The following is a 22,223-nucleotide window of genomic DNA, read 5'->3' as shown; positions in this document are numbered from 1 at the left end:
TCGCTTCCACATTATCCCTCTTCCTCGCTGTCTCACCGTATCATATCATAACCAAGTTAAGGGCGCCTCCCCTCTCTCTCTCTATCTCTCTCACTCTTCACACACACTCACACACACACTTTTTTTCTCTCCATTTCTTTCATTTCACTTCACAGTGCCGTAAGCATGTTGCAGTATTAGCTCTCTACTGTCTTCTCTTTTCTCTAACATGCTCTCTGGTAAAACCAACAGTCTTCTACCCGCGGCATGCAGCTGGTGCCCTCCCTCCCCCCCAAGCCCCCCCCCCCCCCCCCAACCTCCCCCCCAACCTCTGCATCTCCGCTTGTTATTGCGCTGCGCTAATTGTTTTGATGAGCTGCACCAGCTAAATCTTAATTAGCGTTGAGATTAGCGATTGACCCCGACTAACCTTATGCCCTGGCAATTATGAAGCTGTAATCTACATGCCACGGGTTGATGGAGATAATTTCCCCCATGTGAAGCTGCTGTAATGTGTGTGATCATTTCAGTTTTTGATTGAAGCAAAGTCTTTGTTGCTGTAATGGATTTATGTGTACACTCATGGTCTGAAGGTTTTTGAGGGATATGGCTTGATTTATACTGGTGTGTCAGTACTGACAATAGCCGATCTACAAGCTCAATGCGTCACGCTGTGACACAAAATCAGGCATAATATTGCAGTTATATTTATGCATTCTGTGTGTGTGTGTGTGTGTGTGTGTGTGTGTGTGTTCAGTACTGTGTCTGTGGATGACATCAGATAGGGGTCCTCTGTCTGATAATGAGGCCACAAGGGGGTCACATGCAGCGACACCAACGTTGAGACATAGGAGAACATCTCGAAGAGGCTGGGAACTAAAAACTGCAACTCTTTTTAGCAACTCTTTTTTTCTCACACTTCTGTCTGTAGCCCAAAGACCAGGTCAGAGGTTATGTTTGATCATTCATTTTCTACCTGCTTTGTTCAGTTCAAGGTGACCATTCTACCTCTCTGCACCAGACATTAGTCACAGAATAGCGAGTTTTAACTAAATTATATTTACTGTATATGTATTGTATAGCGGAAGACTTTTTCTTGTGTGTTTCTTAACTACTTTAAACCTGGCCTGCCTGTTTTGAGCAAGTCATTATAGTGAAAATGTTCAAATTCTTTCAGAAATAGTGAAAATAGAAGATCTACAAGCTTGTGGCTCTGCTTCTAATGCTGAGCGATGGCTACTGACATCTGTACATGTTTGGTAGAGAGAGGAAGAGTGAGACTTTGTGCGTGTGTGTATGTGTGTACGTGCGTATATATGTGTGTGTGAGAGAAATATAGTCCCCCTGCATAGTGGTGGAGATGTGTGTACTGTTTTGTGAGACAGAAAGAGTCAGGGCAGCTATTGCCTACCACACAGTAAAAAACATGGCATATTAATTTAGAAATAGGCCCTTTTTACACTTTAAGAGTTAAACTAACACTCCAGATTTGTACTGCGAGCTCTTCCACTGGTGCTTGCCTGATAAGCCCAAGAACCCCGGGGGAGTGAAGCCAATAAAAGGGCTTTTCCATGGCAGCATAGACTGGTTCTGAGAAAGGTTAATAAGCGTTCCAATTGCATTTCCATTCGTACGGGGTTTGGCACTGTTGGGTGCAGAACGGTGCCCACTCCTAGATTTATGGCACTGTTTCCTAACCCTGCTCAACGCAGTGTGCCCATGGGAGAGCTTAATGACATACTGTAGGTATTAAGTGTTTGGTTTTAGGCTCTGTGGTGGGAATGACACTAATGCGTGTCCGAATATTTACTAGAGCATACATTTCCAAATCCGCAACTATTCACAGAATACTACAGTTGTTGTCACTTACAGTTGATTACACCGCTATTCAGGAAAATAGCTTAGATTCTCGACGGACAAATTGTTTTGTGTACAATGCAGACGTGGATCTGCACTCGGCAAAACAACTCCGTTCCAATGCGAAACTACAGATCTGGTCAAGAAGACATAGTTTAATTTGGTTCTATATTAAGCCTGATCAATTTCCGAGCATTTGTTTATTTTACCCCATTGTAATAAACACGGACATTATTCACAACTTGTGAGACAAAAAAAAAGGTTTACACACGAGATCAGCAGCTCTCCGCCACTAGATAGGACTGCGACTCACGCCAGGCGCAACCGAGATCTTAAAGGTGATGGCACCCGACATCCGGATTGGTTTTATTAAAGGTACTGAATTTACAAATTCAGTGCCCTTGGCGCCGCGTGCAGACACATACCGCCCACATTTTAGCGTCCTCTAGATTGCGCTGGACAAGTTAAGACCATGATGCGCCATGACGCTAAGTTCCGCCGTCAAAATAGGGCCCCTAGTATCATATCATGATATCAATATTAAGTATCGCTATACAGTACTGTATTGCCCAGCCCAACGTCTACTATATGTCCATCCCAGGTAAGGTTCAGACGTCACTTTTAAAATGGCAATTGGTGCTCCCGAGATGTCCCCGGTCACCTGTCTTCTTTCTTTGTAACAAAAAAAAGGCATGGGTTTCCGAGGCTACCTGTCTTCAAAATGCCAAATGTGATCCATTCCATTCCTCCCCGTCACTGTGCATCAAAATATTTCGGAGATACAGAGTATATCAGAATGCCTGGGGTGCAGTCAGGAATGACTGATCAGTGTTTAGTTGGGGTGGGGGGTGGGTGGGCGTGAGGCCAGAGGAGTCTCACAAAGCGGAGGTGGAGACAGATCTGTCCATCCATTTCCATCAGCATCGTGGGAGAAGGTCAGAAGAAGAGGCAGGAGGAGCAAAAACTAATGCAACAGCATCAGTTCTCCCAACTGTTTTTGCTTTCCCCTCTCCACTCTTTGCCTATCCCCTTCTCTCTGATTATCACCCCTCCCTCCTCTCTCTCTCTCTCTCTCTCTCTCTCTCTCTCTCTCTCTCTCTCTCTCTCTCTCTCTGTGTGTGTGTTTACATGGGAGTGGTGGGAGAACTAAAGGTAAGCCCACACTGCAGAGGCTTCACCAGAATGATTTACGATTCTGTACCTGTCGAGACGTAACTCGAACGGCGCCGAGTCGGCTGAAGTGGACCTCGTAACGTTCGACACGGCGACTCGCTGTCCGAAAACAAGCACTCCGTTGCGTCTCGCCTCCTACGAATACAATAATAGCGTACAGGTGATGAGCAGTTCAGTACGTCATGTCACCAGTGTCAGACACTGTCGGGCCACCTGTTAAACATTTAAATGCTTTAAACCTGTCCTCACAATGCTCACAATGTGTTGCACATCACGTCGCATTGTGATTTTTTGTATATTAGATTATTCATCATACAACAAAGTATTCAGGGCATAAGTGGTATTGATGGATCATTGTGTCACCAATGTGTCACAGTCTCAACACCAAATAATTGAGTAAATGAATGAAATTGCAGGATAGGATAGATTCCTCAACCTGTTCAGGCCACGACCCTCCAAAATAATCACATTTTGAACAAAATCATATTTGAACCCCCCCCCACAACACCCTGACAAGCATTTGGAGGCGTAGGAGTTGAGGCAGTACATTTAGTTTGACTTTGTTCTACAGATAAATATTTTGAAAATAGCCAATCTACAAGCTCATTAAGCGTTGTGAGCTTGTAGATCGGCTATTATTATTTTTTTTGCCTCTTTACTATAGTGCGTGCCAAAAATCCTGAAGGGGGCGTCAACAAGTGTCATTTGGTAGCGGCGGACATCTTTGTGGGGTATAAACAGGTTGGCTTAACATTGCCCCCCACAAGTATGTCTTCAGCTTCTATGCCACGCCCCCCGTGGTGACGACACGTTGGCACGCACTACAGTATAGGCTATTATTTGACATTTTTGCCAATGTTTTAACAGTTTTTATAGTATAGTTTATTGATTACTTTTGATGCTGTTTCTTTTTTTATTTCATTTCATTTCAAGTAATTTTGGTACCTTTTCGCATAGCCACAAAATATTTTTCTCAAGTATGATTGATCCCCAGAAAATTTCTAATCACAGATGAGATTCAGGTGTGGTTTCACAAATGTCAACGAGGTCAATTTGACCTTGTTGTCATGTGTTGTTTGATGTTTGAAAATAGCTCAAAACCAGTAGTTTCAAACCAAAAAACATTGTGAATTGTTTGTCCGTTTCAATTTTAACATTGAAGTGGATGGAGCAGCAAATCTTTGGAAATTGTTATCTCCTTATTCGTTTGGAATATCGAAAAGGTGTCAATACTAAATAATTAGAGAATCTTTTTAGAAAAAAAATTGTTTGAAAAAAGTTTTTTTTTTTTTTTTTTTTTTTATGACGTTTTTAAACGTCTTTGGCAGGCAACAGCTAATTTCTCAAAGACGTTTATAAACGTCTTTGGCAGTTATAGAGTTAAATTGTCACTTTCATCTGGGGAGTGGGGACCCTCCCAAAATCATGCGGGGACCCCCCCAGGGTCCCGACCCACAGGTTGAGAACCACTGGGATAGATGATATGCAAACAGCCAACATGAGTGAGTATCCAATACAGATGATTTAGCACACAACAGGGGGCCGTCTTTATCATCGATGTTTCCCACAATGCATTTCCCCCGCATCCGTCCCGCTGCAGTGGGACAGATGGCACGTTCACATCTCTGTGTTATTAACCCATTAAAACCAGGAAAGCATCTGTGCCATTTTAGATTTTAACGTTGGCTATTCAAATATGAGCTTGTAGATCTGCTATTTTTGAAAAATCATGTTTTTTTCTGCAAATCTTTGAATAAATATACTTTTAGAAAGACAACATTTTTAACTCAAATCTTTGCTTCTGGGGGGTCCCTGGAACAAAATACTTTGAGATGGGGGGTCCGTGACCAAATACATTTTGAGGGTCCTTGACATGAAAAAGTTTGAGCACCACTGATATAGCAACAGAAGTTTTTCAGAAAACTGTTATGGATTCAGAAGACATTTGAGGTCTAAATGGGTTAAGTAGAAATCGGTGGGTATGCCACTATGCCTACGCAAAATGTGTGCGTGACAATTACTGCTTCTCACAATATTTATTATGCTTTCTGATAACACCAATGACCGATAAATTCTCCTTTTCTCCTTTTCCTAACTTGGTGTGGAACCAAAGTACTGTCACATTTCCATATATGCGTGCAGTAAAAAAAAAATAAGCTAGTTGCAGTGAGTATGCATCCTTCAGCACATTAACTGCGATGATAACTTTGATCATGCATGTAAAAATGTAAATGTAATCAGACTGCAGGCCGTCCTCGTTTGGAGCTTAAATGGGTTCTCAGCTGTAAGCTGCAGTGTGCACCAGAAATGAGAGTTCACTCATATTCATATTCTCACTCATATTCACTCATATTCTCCTGGACCAACTACAGCAGTGGTTCACCAACATGGGGTCCCCCAGGGATCCTGGAGGGGGCTTTGTCTTAACAATAAAACAGAAAATGTATTTGGCCACGGACCCCCATCTGAAAATATTTTGTGTCAGGGACCCCCATACAAGATATGTGTTGGTAAAATGTTTCAAAAATATTTAAAGTTTTTCAAATGTATTTATTTTTTATTTCTTATAGCAAAACTACAAGCTCACACCGCGTCACAAAGCGTCACAACGTAACAAGTTGTGAGCTTGTAGATTTGCTATTGTCGAATGTAGTACAGGGGTTAAACTGATTTTGGTGCTATATTTCACACATTTAGCTGGGGAGCCTGGAACCCCCTCAAGGACCCCTGGGGGTCCCCGGACCCCACTTTGAGAACCACTGGCCTAATGCATGTTAAATTGGGGGTCCCCTTCCTTTAAATAAAAAAGGTTGTGAATCACTGATCACTGATCTCCAATTATCCTCTTAAGAGAACTCAGATTTGTTAACAGTATTGTCTAATGTATGCTCTGTCTTGGTGGTGTGTGCGCCAAAAATAACCTATCTACAAGCTCACAAAGAGCTTGTAGATCAGCTATTTTTGGCATGCGACACAGTCGTACAACAAAGCATGAATCGGGGCTGGTGTGTGTTGTGAGAGAGAATGTAAGAGAGAACTAAATGGCGAGAGAAAGCACAGTACATGTTTGCTTCACCTTTAATCTTGGACTGGTATTGAACTAGACAGTTCCTGATAGCTGCCCTAATGGTGGCTTAGCTCTAGTGACTCACCTCACGGAGCGCAGCCCATCCACAAGCATGGGGGGACAGATAAGGTATGTATTTTTCATTCCTCTGCCCTATAGATCAACGTTTACTGTGCGAATCGGGAGGCTGCAGACCCTGAGCACAGGCAAATATACACTACTGCCAAGCCACTTTCACCATCCTGCTGCCCCTGAAGTCTGTGTTATCAGAAAATAGTTTCCGGTAACATTTTAGGCGAGAACTAGGTCATGCTGTTGCTCAATAATTGATTCATTTCACATTTACAAACGGCTAGTTTAAAAGTTTTAACAGTATTCGGGAGCAGAAATAAATCTCATATCAATATTTCTAGACACGGCATCGTCGGCTCAACGACGGGCAGTGGCAGGCGGCAGTCGCTCAAGAAGCAGAGAGGCCTTCTTGGAGTCGGAAGGTTCTCGGTTCGATCGCCGGATCCTCCTGCATGGCTGCGTGTCAAATTGTCCTTGAGCAAGACACCAAAGCCCTAACTGCTCCTGACGAGCATGTTGGGGCCTTGCATGGTTTCCTCTGCCGTCATGAATTCACATAGTAAAGTGCCTTAGGATAAAGACGCTGTATAAATGCACTCATCTCATTTACTTTCATTGTCAAGTACTGTGCGATTTCAAAATAGATTATAACTGATTGAGATGGCGTCATTTACTTTAATTCTGAAGTGCTATCTGCAATTTTGAAATAGATTGTACCTTCTCGGTATGTCCGGCCGGGTGGCATCACTTGGCATCACATGGTCATCACTTGGCTAAAGCCTAATTTATACGCAGTAGTACGATAAATTAAGCTCAACACCTTGCTTGGGCAAGCTTCTCAGGCCTCAAGCCTGCTTCTGTCAACTGGTGTCATCAGAATGAAGTATTTCCTGAAATTATTTTTGTTATACTATATAGAGATCGACACAGAACCCGGTCCTTGGTTATCGTCTTCTAGTTTTGACTTTGCACTATTGGCCCCGGCACACACGAAGGCGCCATTATGCTTGTGTCATCAAATGCACCTATTGTTTACAACGGCCGAGGTCACACTGGAAGGGTGGGTGCGTCAAAACCTGTCGACGCGTCTATCAGAGAAACGCAGAAACACGCTGTGAGTTTGTACATTTCTGTTATTCATTGTACAGTGAAATGGTTAAAGGGGTATTTCACTTTCAAATAAAATAAACATTAAAACAAATATAAAACATAAATAGAAAATTCACGGCCCCCTCACGCATTAGAATGTCCTAATGCGTGAGGGGGCCTTGATTTTTCAATTACTTTTAAAATGTTGTAATACATTTTTTTGTTTCTTTTATTTGAAAGTGAAATATCCCTTTTAATACTGTATGACTATTTGTACATGGGTAGTGAAACTCCCTTGGCCGTACGTGTGCCTCTGTGCCTCCCCAAATGGTTCATCGCTGTTGTAGCATCAATCAACCCCCTTTCTTTGGTACGTGGAAGGCTTCTCTATACCTCATTGCTTTATGTAACCCGCTGCCTTGTGTGAACACTGTCATCACTGCCTTCTGCGCTTGTATTGCCTTTTGCCAGCTGTTACGCTGCACCATAAAGCTGCTCAGTGGGCATAAACTACAGTTACAGAAGCAATATCATTAAATGGCGTGTGGAGAGAGAGAGAGACATCTATTAGCTCACGAGGGAGGGATAACCCCCCCCTCCCCCACACCCCCCTCCATCCACCCCTATTTCAGAGTCATTAAAATGGAGTCCAGAGATTTCTTCGGCAATCATGTTTCCCCCCCCCCCCCATGCTTACCTGGTATTTCTGCTTTGGTGGAAGGTATTTCACGTACGGCCAAGGCCCGTACAGCAGGGGTCTTCAACGTTTTTCAGGCCAAGGACCCCTTAGCTGAGAGAGAGAAGAAGCAGGGACCCCCACTACAAATTGGATTCATGTTATAGATGTTGCTTTTCAGACATTTAACCACTCAAACCGCTCACAATGGTTCAAGGGGTTAAAATATACAAATAAGTTCCTATCACACAAAGATTTGGCAGCCCCCCTGCAGTATCTGTGAGGACCTCCTAGGGGTCCCGGACCCCCTGTTGAAGACCCCTGCCCTGCAGTATATCCAGGAGGTCATGTTGTATCAGCGACGTAGGAACAGTATTGGGTTGGGTGGAGTCCCCAGGGCAAGTTGTTGAACATGATTTGAAAAGAGGCCAGTGCAGTGGTTTTGCAGTAGCATTTATTTGTCCCATCTGAAATCATTCGGCCATTTCATTTGAAGCTCCGACCACATTTAATCAATGTCAATATTGATATTGAAACCCAAGACTACAGACCAATGTTTATATACGTACAATCAATTAGCATGTTTACTCAAGGGTACAGTAAGTGTCTACTTAGGGAATTGATCTGGTCATTTCTGATATTGCTGATATTAAAAAACAAGATGGAGTCTAATAACATGGCTGTGGATCTCTGACTTTAAGCAGTCAATCTATGATATCAGTAGGGTTGGGATCCTTTTTTTTCTTTTTACGATTCCCTTTTAACAGTCCGATTCCTTAATGGTTCCCTTTAACAATTCCTATATATTTTTTATCTATATGATTTTGGCCTTCATAACCAATTCAACTAGAAAAAGTGCTCCTCAAAGCACAGGTCTCCGCCATGTCAGGTAGGTTATAGTGGCCTCCTGGTGGCGCTATAACAGGCCAATGTGAAAAAGGTGGCATTTCTTCCTCTGCCTAGTGGGAATGTGCGTGCAAGGTTTCATGGCAATCGCATGCTGCGTTCTTGATTTGAGGGATTTTGTTCAAAATTATCCACTCGTGCAAACTTTAGATGGCAATCTTAGCCAATCAGGATAGAATTTGAAATATCGGACAGATCACATGACTATAGACATCATGTGTACCAATTTGGTGATGTTTGGACAAAATCTGAAACAGTAATATAGATTTTATTTTTTTTACAAAAGTCGGCTTCCTGGTGTTGCGATAAAAGGCAGATGTGAAAAATGTAGGGCAGAGGTTTCTCTTTGGCCTAGATCGGTGCAGTTACAGGTAAAAATGTGAATCGGCCTCTTATAGCGCCACCATGAGGCTGATTTGAAAATTCAAGTGGCATTTCCTCCTCGGCGTAGTGGGAATGTGCATGCAAAATTTCACGGAAATCGCACGCTGTGTTCATGACTTGAGGCATTTTGTTCAAAACAGACCAATCCTGCAAATTTTGGAAGTCAATGTTAGCCAATCAGGATGGAATATGAAAAATCTAACAGATCCATCTTTATCACATGACTTTAGAGATACTGTGTATCAATTTGCGTGATGTTTGGACAAAATCCGTAGGAATAATAACATTTCTTTTTTGAAAAAATCGGCCTCCTGGTGGTGCTACAACAGGCCGATCTGAAAAATCGGGGCAGAGGTTCTGCTCTGGCCTCCAGGGAGTGTGTGTGCACAGTTTCGCTGCGATCCGTGCTGGAGATTAGCTGCTGAGAGACAGACGGACGGACACCAAACGGACGGGTGGACAGGGTGCAAAACATAGTCTCGGCCACGCCTTCGGCCTGGCGGAAACAATTATACATACAGTATTGCATACATATTCAAGTGCCGCTGCAGGGAGCCACCTAGCCACATAACAAAGATGCAACTGTGCTTCATGATTGCTCCACAATTCTGGCTTGCATAAGTTAAACACAGGAAAATAATATGAATATGGAATGTGTTACTGGGGCCACAACAAAGCCCCCCTGGGGCTGAATTTGGATACCAATCTGCATGTCAGAGTATTCATGCGTTGTGCTGTGACGCGTTGTGAGCTTGTAGATCTGCTATTTTCTCTGCGCAACCAAGTATAAATCAGGCGCTAGGGTCCAAGGATTTTACTGTGTGCTTTCTCCGTCTCTTCTCCTCTCTTCTCTCTCTTTCAGGCCTGTAGATTCATCATGTGTTGCCAGGCCTGGTTTGTGTGGTGGGTAGGGAGATAACTAGAGCGATGGAGGCTGAGGGGGAACAGGGGGACTAGTTCATCATGTTAGCCTAGTTAGATGAAAGGACAGAGGGATGCTCATTAGATCCATACTGACCCTTTACATCCCCTTCCTCATCTCTCGTTATGCCAATAGGCAAACATTTGGTGAAAATAGCCGATGTACAAGCTCACAACATGTCGAAATATGAAAAGGCTATTTTAGGCGAAGAGATTTGGTGTAGAGGGGGAAAAGTAAGGAGCCAAGGATACAGTAGATCCCGAAAGGACCCAAGTCAATGAAGTATTCAGGGGTTAAGTGGTTAACACCCTTCCCTTCCCTCCTAGGGATCATTTATACTTTGTCACGCGACCCTTTTGACATTTCCTTTGGAGTGACTCTGTTGAAAATTATGCAATTTTGGTGGAGCAACAGGAAAAAGGTCATGCGACAAAATAGAAATTTACTCTCTGTCACAGCTTCGTGTCTTGGAATCTCATACCCTCCGTTCAAGCGTGACATCAGCTGATTTGCAGGGCAGGCGGGCGGGCACGTACATCCGACTTGCGTGTAATTTGCATTTCCATGATGTGAATTGAAATGAACATCATCACTACTATATTTGGAGTGCACTCAAAGGTCATGGATCATTATGCATGCAGCGTTAGTGTTGGTGAAATGTTAGTGAGGTTAACAACTTAAGCCCTGTGTACCTTTTTTGACCAGGGTCCCCCGAGGGTCGGTACGTGGTCACCTCCTTTTCTCCCTCTCCACCAAATCTCGTTCCTAAAAATTGGCGATCTACAAGCTCACAACGTGTTGCGTTGCAACTTTAGGGTTCATGTGGTTAGCAGCTCATGGTAATATATACACAACACAACAGAAACCCTTGAACGACCGTAGGCTACAGTACAGTATGTGCACACGGTTTGGTCCCCTCGGTGGAGCCTCTGCAAGTACATGTCCGTCGTCTTGTCCCAGTCCTTGACATTTCCTCGACATTTGTTGACATTTACGGGCACATGTAAACCAGAGTTATTGTGAGTTAATCAAAAATGGGAGCAGAATACTGATGGCCAAATGTCAACATGCCTCGTCCATCTGTTGTTATGGCTCAATCACTGAAGTGCACAGTGGGACGCGTGACAAGTGCGGCAGGTGGTAATTTCTGCTGTGTCAAGGCAGAGAGCCACAGTTTGGAGGGACTTTTGGGGGCCGCTAATGGGCCCTTGGACTTTGTCAGCTGAAGACTGAAGGTGGGGCGACGGGGTCATTAGTATAACACTGGGGGTGCTACATAAAGAACGAGGCGGTACATGTTGAATGAACTCAGTAAAAAGTTGATATTCTAAAGAGACGCCTCGTTCTTTATATAGCACCCCAAGTGTTAAACTGGTGGGGTGGGGTGCTATATAAAAAAATTAGGCGTCTCTTTAGAAATCGACTTTTTACTGTGTTCATTCAACGTGTACCGCAACGGCAAACTCAGTACAACAACAACAAACTTTCTTCTTCTCTTCTCTCTATTCCTCTCGCTTTCTCGCTTTCTCGCTCCCCCTACCGCTAGACGGAGGAACTTTTCAGTCTTATATTAGCTTGGATAAGTAAGTAAATTGACGTAAGTTTGTTAGCAAGCAAGTCTAGGTATGTTAGTAGGTAAGCAGAAAAGGCAAAAAAGCAGTGGTCTGAAGATTAATGGACGCTTTCTGAGGAATATAACAACTCTCCCCCCCCCCCCCCCCCACACACACACACACAGAGAGTCACGAGGCCCCGACATGGCTTCGAACATTTGATTGCTGAAGTCATTTTGATTGCGCCGAGGTAAATGTACCATAGCCTCGCACGCTAGCGCCATACAAGGCCTCTTATCTTATAAGAAATCACTTCACAGAGACATTCCTTTCAGAAGTTTCTCTTACGTTATGTCAGTGAAATTGCAACCAGCTAGCCCTTTCTGATGGAAACGATATTAAAGGATTTTGATCGTCGGAAGCCAAGGCAGACGATTATTGCTAGCATATGGTAATCCATGCGTCAGGCCCTCTGGATGTGAGTGGGAGCCGATATAAATAGACACACCAACTACCCAAACTCCCTAAAACAGACTTTCTTCTCATCAGAGCAGCGATTAGCCAAGAGATTATGGTCAGATGAAAAGATGACATTGCAACCAGGAGAGATGGGGCGCCTACATCAGAACAACCAAGTGATGATGGAACTAAAGACAAACTTGTTCTTTATTTGGTACTTTCTAGACACATGCAAGGATGAATGGATGTGTATAAGAATTCAATTCAACTCAACTTTGTTGTCACATCACAGATTTACAGGTGTAAAACATGCCGAAAGGAGGAAAGAAAGAAAGAAAGAAAGAAAGAGAGGAAGAAACAAAAACAGATTATGTCAATATGAGAAGTGTAAAATATATACATAAGTGTGTGATATATTAATGTGCAGGCAGTTAAAATAGTAGCAGATATATAATAACAGATAATGCACATGGTTTAAAGGAAAATATAGTTGATATAGTATTCACAATAATTTTAACCACTTTGACCATTATTTTATATGTTGGCTAAAAAATTGCTGATATACAAGCTCATAGCGCGTCACTTCGTGCCGCACTATGAGTTTGTATATCTGCCATTTTCGAAAAATCGTGAACATTTCTGCAAATCTTTGAATACATATATTATTTCTTTTAGGTGAACATTTTTTACTCAAATCTTTGCTTCTGGGGGTCCCTAGAACAAGATATTTTGAGATGGGGGTCTGCGGCCAAATATATATCATTTTGGGGGTCCTTGACATGAAAAAGTTTGAGCACCACTGATATAGCAAAATGTGCACCTGGCCTGCAGTCGTATACACAGAAATATAACCCTGTCTGTCAGTTCTTTAGACAGAAATATTGGACTAGACTTTGTCTAGTCCAGTGGTTCCCAAACTCTTTAGCTCGAGACCCAAAAGGGGAATTTGATGTCTCCCTGGGACCCAAACTAGTGAAAGTAGCCGATCCGACATGTTGTGAGCTTGTAGATCTGCTATTTTCTTTCTTTTCATATTATGAAGAACATTTTTGAAATTCTTGTTATCTCTGAAAATTGTAGATTTTACATCTTTTGAAATAATTTTTAAAACATTGTTGGAAATATTTATATATATATATTTTTTAAACTAGATATTTACTTGCGACCCATCAAAATGTGTCCGTGACCCACACATGGGTCCCGACCCAGTGTTTGGGAAAAACTAGTCCAAGAGTGCACTTTTGGATTCCTTTGATTGATAATGTGACCATCTACCACAACAACGTGGCCATGCATCTACCACAACATTCTGGCAGACATACAGGACCTGTGGGGATGCCGTACGTGGGAAACGTACGCTCAAAGAAGAATCTTTCCTTGCTAGATGGATATACAGCACTGTATCTATAATTGGGAGTAGAGATGTATCGGTATTGGAAAGGCAGATGGATGGATAGACTGATTGCTGAAAGAAAAGAAGGCAGGAGATGTAAACAAAATGAGTGAATGGAAGAACGATGATGACAACTTGGTATATTACCGCAGTGATGCTCAACCTTTTTAATTTAAACCCCCCCATGAGGACCCCTGGGGGAGCCAGACCCATCGTTGAGAAACAGTGCATTATCTGTGCTAACACCATCATTCCTGACTCATTTCATTATCGTCATCAAAACGGTCGTCAGCAATCGATGAACCCTAAAAAAAAAAGTCAATATCAACAGCAGTCACATCATCGACCTTACAGATACGGTATCATCTGTCACCATAGTGTGTGACTATTTTTTTATTAGCTTTCATTTGTCTTCACGATGGTAACTGGCTTGCTCAGCGGACCTGCCTAACCCAACACAAAAACGTAAACAACTGATTTACAGTGTTAATTTCTTTCCTTTCTCATGCATACACAGATAACAGACTGTGTGTGTGTGTGTGTGTGTGTGTGTGTGTGTGTGTGTGTGTGTGTGTGTGTGTGTGTGTGTGTGTGTGTGTGCGTGTGCGTGTGCGTGTGCGTGTGAGAGACTAAGTGTATTGATTATTAGACTACTGCAGAGCTTCCATTGACTGACTGCCACTGTTTGGACGCTTATAATGAGAAGACTGGCAGCGCTTAAACACAAGGGATTCACTCCATTCGATGCGTTTTTCATCCCGCTGCGTGCGTCTTCCTGGACGTTGCTTCACATCCTCCAGTGGAATCCTCCATACTTCAGATACTATTGTCAAAAATGTCGATTTTGATGGTACGTTGCGGTCGCCAGGTTGGCTGTGAACAGGGATAGAATTCCAGGTTCTGGATGATATCGACTCTAGATGATGGAGGCAACTTCTGTTCATCTTTATGCAGCGTTTTTATATTGTCGTGTTAGGTTTCATCCAGGTGGTCAGAAGAGTGCTGGAATCCATGGAACTGTCCTTTACATTAGCCATAATCTCTCAAGAACAGATTCTGCTCTCCGCTTGAATCTGTCGGGGGGGTTCGTCATATCGCGTACGCACTGGCCTACAAGTGGGCGTGCCTTCAGATCAGGAAGCAGGCCGCGCTTTACCCAATCAAATGTAGTGGGCGGCATTTACGTGTCCGCCGATCCTTCCCCACTAGAAACAAAACCGAAACTCATTTAACAATAGCGTCCTCGGAGCAGACAAAACCACGGAAAGATATTCACATTTTAACTTGCTCTTTCATCATAGAAACAAGTGGGCTTATAACCAAAACGATCCATGTTCTCTGGGAGAAGTGGTGTTAGTGTTCCGTGTAGAAATATTGTTAGTGGGAATGAAAGCATAGTCGCACCACCGGAAGTGAAAGGCTGAAGGCAGACCAAAACCCCGGTTTCCTTGCGTACGTGTGCTACGTCAACTTCCTCCCAGAGCCAAGTGAGATAGTCAAAAACAGCAGAGGGCGCTGTTTTTCCTTTTCATTTGGCGATGGGTTCCCAGATTGCATTAGCCATGATCTGAACTTTGTGCCTTACACAATCAGACAGTAACTACTGTAAGTACATTAAATTGATTACTGTACTTAAAGGGATATTTCACTTTCAAAAAAACTTTTGGTCATTCTATCGTCTACTCAGGCCTTTGTGAGCCCCCCAGACCGTTTTTAAGTTGCTTGATTTAGTATTTAGATATTTGATATTCATTTTATCAGACACGCCCCCTTCCCATACAAACCCATTATAACTTCAAACTCAATTTTTAACATGTTAGATTCGTCAAAAACACCCGTCCTTGGTTCTGGTGACTCACCCTGCCCTCCTAATACGCGAGGGGGCAGTGTTTTTTCGATAACTTTTTTCATTTATTTTTTATATTTTTTTTGGAAAATGAAAAAAAATAAATACATTAAAAAATAAAATAAAATAAATGAAAAAAGTAATCGAAAAAACACGGCCCCCTCGCGTATTAGGAGGGCAGGGTGAGTCACTAGAACCAAGGACGGGTGTTTTTGATGAATCTAACGGGTTAAGAATGGAGTTTGAAGTTATAATGGGTTTGTATAGGAAGGGGGCATGTCTGATAAAATTAATATCAAATATCTAAATACTAAATCAAGCAACTTAAAAACGGTCTGGGGGGCTCACAAAAGCCTGAGTAGACGATAAAATGACAAAAAGTTTTTTTGAAAGTGAAATATCCCTTTAAGTGTTTTTGGAGTATTAAGCACTTTTTATTGTATTTTTTGTTTTTTTTGCAAGCTGATGACATTCTCTGCTACATTTTAAATAGAAATATTGCACTTTTTACTCCACTACATTTCTAGGAACCGACTCTTGGGACCCAAACTTACAAAAGTACAAAATATGAACCACTTAAACCCTATATATTTTTTTTAATGAAAATTTCTGACGATTGCTGACACTTTCTGAAAAATGTACTGCGTATTTTGTACTTTTGAATACTGGACTATTTACTTGAGTATATACCACTAGCCATGGCCCAGCATGATACTGGTCTATGACAGATCTCGGCGGTTCAAACCGCGGCAGACCAGTTGCTTCTGCCGGAGGCTTCCTGCCCCCTTGAAATGAGACTGATAAAGTAGAAGTGGAATTCCTTTTTGATGAAACATCTCTAAACTCCAAACAGGGCTGTGACCACAGAGAACATGGATAAAAGCTGGCCTTCATTTTTCATCTGGACGTTTCGCAGCAGAGAGCAAATAGTTGCGTGGCTCCTTGCTATTGTGGCTGTAACTCTCTCCAGACCGTTCAAAAGAAGCCGAGGGCCAGCCAAAATGTTGACTCTCTCCCTCTCTCCCTCTCTCTCCCTTGTTGTTTGTCTCTCTCTCTCTCTATGTCCCTCGATGCCTTTCCTTTCACTTTCTCTGTATTTTTCCCTCATCCTCTCTCTCTCTCTCTTTCTCTCTCTCTCACCTTCCACTTAATGATGTTCGGCCAGTACAGAGTATACCAGACGAGAAGGGAAAGACCAGCAAAACAAAGTCATCAATTACAAGGTATTCGACACTGAGTGTGTGTCTGTGTGTGCTCGTGCGTGCGTTTGTGCGCGTGGTCATGCATGCAGCATGAGTATGTGTGCACGTGTTTGTGTGTATATCTGTGTATATGAGCGCATGAGCAGCACATGGTGTGTGTGTGTGTGTGTGTGTGTGTGTGTGTGTGTGTGTGTGTGTGTGTGTGTGTGTGTGTGTGTGTGTGTGTGTTTGGGACCAGGGTTCCCGAGGGGCTGTATGGAAATCGTCTCCCACCTACAGTACCACATCTGTTCCCCTATGCCACCCCTCTGATCTTCCTCCAGATGACATTCCTGTCTGCTCCGCATCGCCAGGGACGAGGACTGCTGCATTTGCATAGCCTTCTAGGTACACACACTCACACACTCTCTCTCACACACACACACACACACACACACACACACACACACACACACACACACACACACACACACACACACACACACACACACACACACACACACACACACACACATACATGTAGAGGTACAGACAGTGGTAGTATGATAAGCCCCATGTAAGCTGTAAGGCATGTCCAGCTTTGTATTTGTGAAACAGTGGTTACACTGCTCTACAGTAATATAATATATGAATATTATACATGAAAACATAGTTCTTCTCAACCATTATAATATGTAAAATACTCTAATGAGGCTGTCTCTCTGTATGTATGTCACTCTGTCTGCCTGTACAGTATGTATGTATGTATGTACAGTACTTGAAGTTCCTACTTCAATCTCCTGTATGTGTGTGGCGCTCCGTCCGGCCTGTTTATGTGACTCCATCCGCCACTAGTATGTATGTCAGACCTCTAGACCAGTGGTTTTCAACCTTTTTCATATCTAGGTCCACTATTTATTCGGCATTTGAGCTGCGGACCACCGTTTGATGAGATTTTGCCTCTCAGACCCAAGACTTAGAATATTTTGTAATTGTTGGATAAGATTTTGTCCACAATTCCATGCTGTATTGATGTGGTACCAATAGGAGAGATAACAGGCAAGCGTCGATCAAAAGAACAATTATTCTATATTCTCTAATTGTGTAGACTTATTGTAAATTAAGTAATGCAGGTGTTTAACAATAATTTAACTCTTGAGAGCGTAAAATTAAACGCTTACGGGTCCATTTGGTTTTACGCTCTCAAGAGTTAAAGATCTATACGGGTCTATTTGGTTGCCAACTCTCCATCATTTAGCTGGGGACCACCTGGAACCCCCTCAAGGACCACTGGTTGTCCCCGGACCACCGGTCGAGAACCACTGCTCTGGACTGCCTTCTTATCGGATGTGGTGGTTTAATTTTGCCATGTTGTCGAGCACTCACTGGCCTTAGAGCAGTGGTTCTCAACCTTACAGGCCCACCCATCTGACCACTATCGGCGGCCGTGTTAAGTGGTCAGATGGGTGGGCCGCGTGCATTTGACCAATTATTTGGGAGCCCACCTGCAATACCCTCACAGAACTCAACTGGTTGAGAATCACTGTTCTAGAAAACACTGGTTGAGTGTGGAAGTGTATTCTACACATCATCAGGAAACCCCTGAGGTGTGTGTGTGGGAGAAACATGTGGAAATAGCATTCAGCCAATCACTTGACTGAATGCTAACCACATTAACCTTGGTGTCCCTATTTTGTCATTACAACATAAAAACATAAAACAAATCTACAAGCTCATCACGTGTCGTGATACAACGCATTGTGAGCCTCTAGATGAGCTATTTTTGAATAGCCAACGTATGAAATAGGGTTTAAGTGGTTAAGGCCAGAAACCACATGTCAATGCAAAAGGGTCTCTCCCACTCAGTCTGTCTGTCTCGCTCTCGCTCACCGCCTTTCTCCAACACGAACACACAAACACACACACAGACACACACACACACGCACACACAAGCTCAAACTCATTCACGTGCACGCACACACATTCCTCCCCCTCTCCTGCGCGTTTCCATCATTCAAGTAATTCAAAACACCCACGCTCACCCCTCGCCATCACGCGAATGGAAATATTGATCTCCGGTGCAGCCGCTCGTGTCGGCGGGAGAATAACTTGGGACAAAATGCAAAGGCTGCGGCCCTTTTATTTAATCTCTGTTGTCGAATGTATATATATAATATGTATTCAAAACGCTGCTATTCTAATCTGGGGCCTGTGTGATGGAAACACCAGAGCGCTGTCAAACTCAGTGTTGTTGTGGGGAGGAGGAGGAGGGCTGGCGAGAGGCCGTTCAATCAGCGCAGTGTAAACATGATCATCTGTTTTCCTTTGCTTTCGTGACGAATATGAATACGGGTGTTTTTGAAGGCCTGTGTGAAACGCACGCACGGCCAAAGGCTGCCGGGAAAATAGAGCCACAAGTTCGCGAGCGATTGTGAGCTCAGTGTTTCCTCTCTAGGATAGAAGTTGTGGCAGTGGTGTTGTGGCATTGGTAGGGAATATTTGTCTATAAAAATATTTACATACGTAGAAGTTTAGTTTTTTTTGCCCTCACATTAAAAAAAGAGATTGACAGGTGATTGAAGAGCCACGGTGGTCCTGTGGTCCCGTCTCCAGGCAAAACACTGAACGCAATCCCAAGGCTTCTGTCTTTGCACTATGCAAGGTCATTATTAAGATGGATCTTCCAAATGTTTATTTCACAGATGTTTCCTTGCACATTCCAATCAAATGATGATTTAAAACAAATTCTCCCCAATTTAGTCGGTATGCCAATTGATTCCTCCCCTCGCACATTTCTATGTGTTGTCACTGTGTTGTCACTGTATCCTACTGGCTCACCTGCCAATGAGGAGACCCTACCGAGAGGGCGTAGTGCCCCCGCCCTACTCCTCCTGCCCAACACCCCCTGCTGACAGGTGCCAATTAGAGCCCTGCACGGGCCGAATATGTGGGCCCTAGCCCGACCCGGGCCCGTGGTATTTCAGCCCGGCCCGGCCCCTGGCCCGTAGGTGGCGCAATTTTACAGCCCGAGCCCGTGTCCGAAGACCGAGACCTCTTTATTTATTATTATTAATTCATTATTTTGGAGCCAGCTGCACTCTCGCGCTCTGATAAACAAACCCACAACCACAAGAAGTCAAGACAGCAGCGTCATGATCCTCACCCAGCCAGCAACAACAACAAAAAAGGATTATGGCCTACCTTTCTTTGAGGTAAGCTGTGAAGAATAATATTGCAAAAATAGTTCCAATCCAGTGCGTAACACACAAACAACAACTCCTCATTTTGAGTCACGAGCGCCACAAAGAAAAAGTATAGGCTTGTTCTGATGTGTGTGCGACATGTGTGTGTGCTGTTGTCACGTGACTACTACTACAGTAGCAGCGTGCCTGCAGGCTGCTAGTGCTGCTGCACAACCATGAACTATACCGGGGTTTCGCGAGAGGCGGATTATGTCACCAGAGTGAAATTATCTGCGCAAAATGTTCGGTGAGCCCGAGCCTGGCCCTAGGCCCGATGATCAAATACACAAACGGCCCTAGCCTGGCCCGTTTTGGCGGGCCCCAGCGGGCCTGCAGCGCTCTAGTGCCAATCCAGCCCGTATACAAGACAAGTATCACCCTCACCGCTCGGCTTCCCTCCCCTGAACACGGGCCAACTGTTTTCGTATAGACGCTCGACAAAGCCGGATGCCCTACGGTGGATTCGAAACCCTAGACTCCGCTGTGGTGGATAGATACTTTTACCACAAATTATGATGTTTGATGTAGCATTTAGCTTAATTTATAGTCCTTCGCGCAACGGTATTGCTTGCTTAGAATAAAGAAGGACAAATCTACAAGGTCTCAACACGTTGCATTGCAACACGATCAAAGCTGTTCTTTTTGGGAGGTGATGCTGTCTAGCGCAGAAAAAGATGGAGGACTCTTTTTTGTCTTCATTTGTCTAATGAATCATGATAATCCTGATCAGTGTTGGTTTGCTTCAGTGTTGACATCATTTACCCGGTGCTGGTTGTAACTTGGTTTATTGTGCTGAGATGATCAGGTAAGCGCAAAGTTAATTGACCTGGATATGAAGTGTAACCTGCAACACTCCCATAATCTTCCGCTGTAAACTGCGAATATTCACTTAATATTCAAACATTTATTGCCACAACCAACAGTTGTTTTGGCAAGTTTGGCAACAAGTTTGACAATAAGTTAATTCATAGTTGACTTACAGTTGATTTGTTTCTGAATTCTGGGTGCTTAGACATAACAACAAGAACAAGAAAAATGCTGCTGAAGTAACGTGAAGGCGTCGCAACAAAATCTGACTTTCAATTTTCCATGGGTCTGGACCAAACCGTCTCCCCTCTTCTCGTGCGCTCTGTTGTGCTTTTCTAAGTGTGTGAAGTGGATATGAAGTGTCCATACTGGTAGCGCAACATAAAATAACTTCAGTTTATAAAGACATAAGACAGAGCCGTCTTCCATCACTAACAAAATATATAATAATTGACATAAACGTTCAGCAGCGTTGGTCATAATTGGCGGGGCGCCACTGCTGAATGCATAGGGGAAACATTGGTGTACGCATGTGTGTGCATGTGTGTGTGCGTGTGTGTGTGCGCGTGTGTGTGTGTGTAGGTCATAGGTGTGTTTGTGGAGGCGTGACAAGCAGGTGCGCTGACAGATGCAATTGGCAGGTAGCAGCTGCAGATGATTTAAGGCCATACTTTTTGGGGTCAGAGGTCCCAGAACGAAACGAACACACACACACACACACACACACACACACACACACACACACACACACACACACACACACGGGCGTCTAGACACACAACTGGAAAAATAGACGACGTGACAGTCAGTGTGATAAAAGTTTGATCACAAAACTCTCAAAGACTCTCAGAGACCGACACACACTTCTTCCGCATGAATTACTTTCCCATTTCCGAGCTAATTTATCTCTGAGAGCATGAAAATTGACCCAAAATTCTGTAATTTTTTAAACATTAACAGACATTTCACTGTGCAAAAGAAATTGTTAGGGTATGTAGGCGTGGGTGCGTGTGTGCGTGTGTGCGCGTGTGTGCGTGTGTGCGTGTGTGTGTGGCCATGGCAGTGTAGTGGTGATATCCAGGGTTAGCCTGTGGGTCAATATGACCGTCCTGTGGGAGTGATCAATGAGCATGATCACTGTCCCTTTTACTGCATGAATGGACACGGTGAGTCTTTGACCCACATAGGCAGCCATGCTTGAAGACAAAATGGTGATTCCCGTGGATGCGCAGGTGATACGGCACATTTTGTTCATTACGGGTACAGAGTAAAATCCTCAATGTTAATTTAACTCTGAGACAAATGGAACATTTGTGCACTCTCAGAGTTAAATTAACACAGAGGATTTACCAGTGTAAAGGTCTTTAGAGACGAGGACAAATGATATGATGTGAAATACTCTCCGGTGAGTATTTACTAAACTACTCATATAGTTGATGCCTCATACATACAGGCTGATGCCTTTATTAACAACATTTCCGAATAGAAATTACGTCTATTTTATTTCCGCATAACGCACCAATCACACTGAGCACGATAACTATAACGATAATTAAGTTAGCGTCCACACTGTAAACAGTGCATCAAACACACACTATGCAGTCCAGCTGTGTCAGA

This window comes from Gymnoscopelus braueri (genome assembly GCF_963280865.1).
Source record: "Gymnoscopelus braueri genome assembly, chromosome: 17".
NCBI classification, from domain to species: domain Eukaryota; kingdom Metazoa; phylum Chordata; class Actinopteri; order Myctophiformes; family Myctophidae; genus Gymnoscopelus; species Gymnoscopelus braueri.
Note: the sequence above shows the minus strand (reverse complement) of the source record.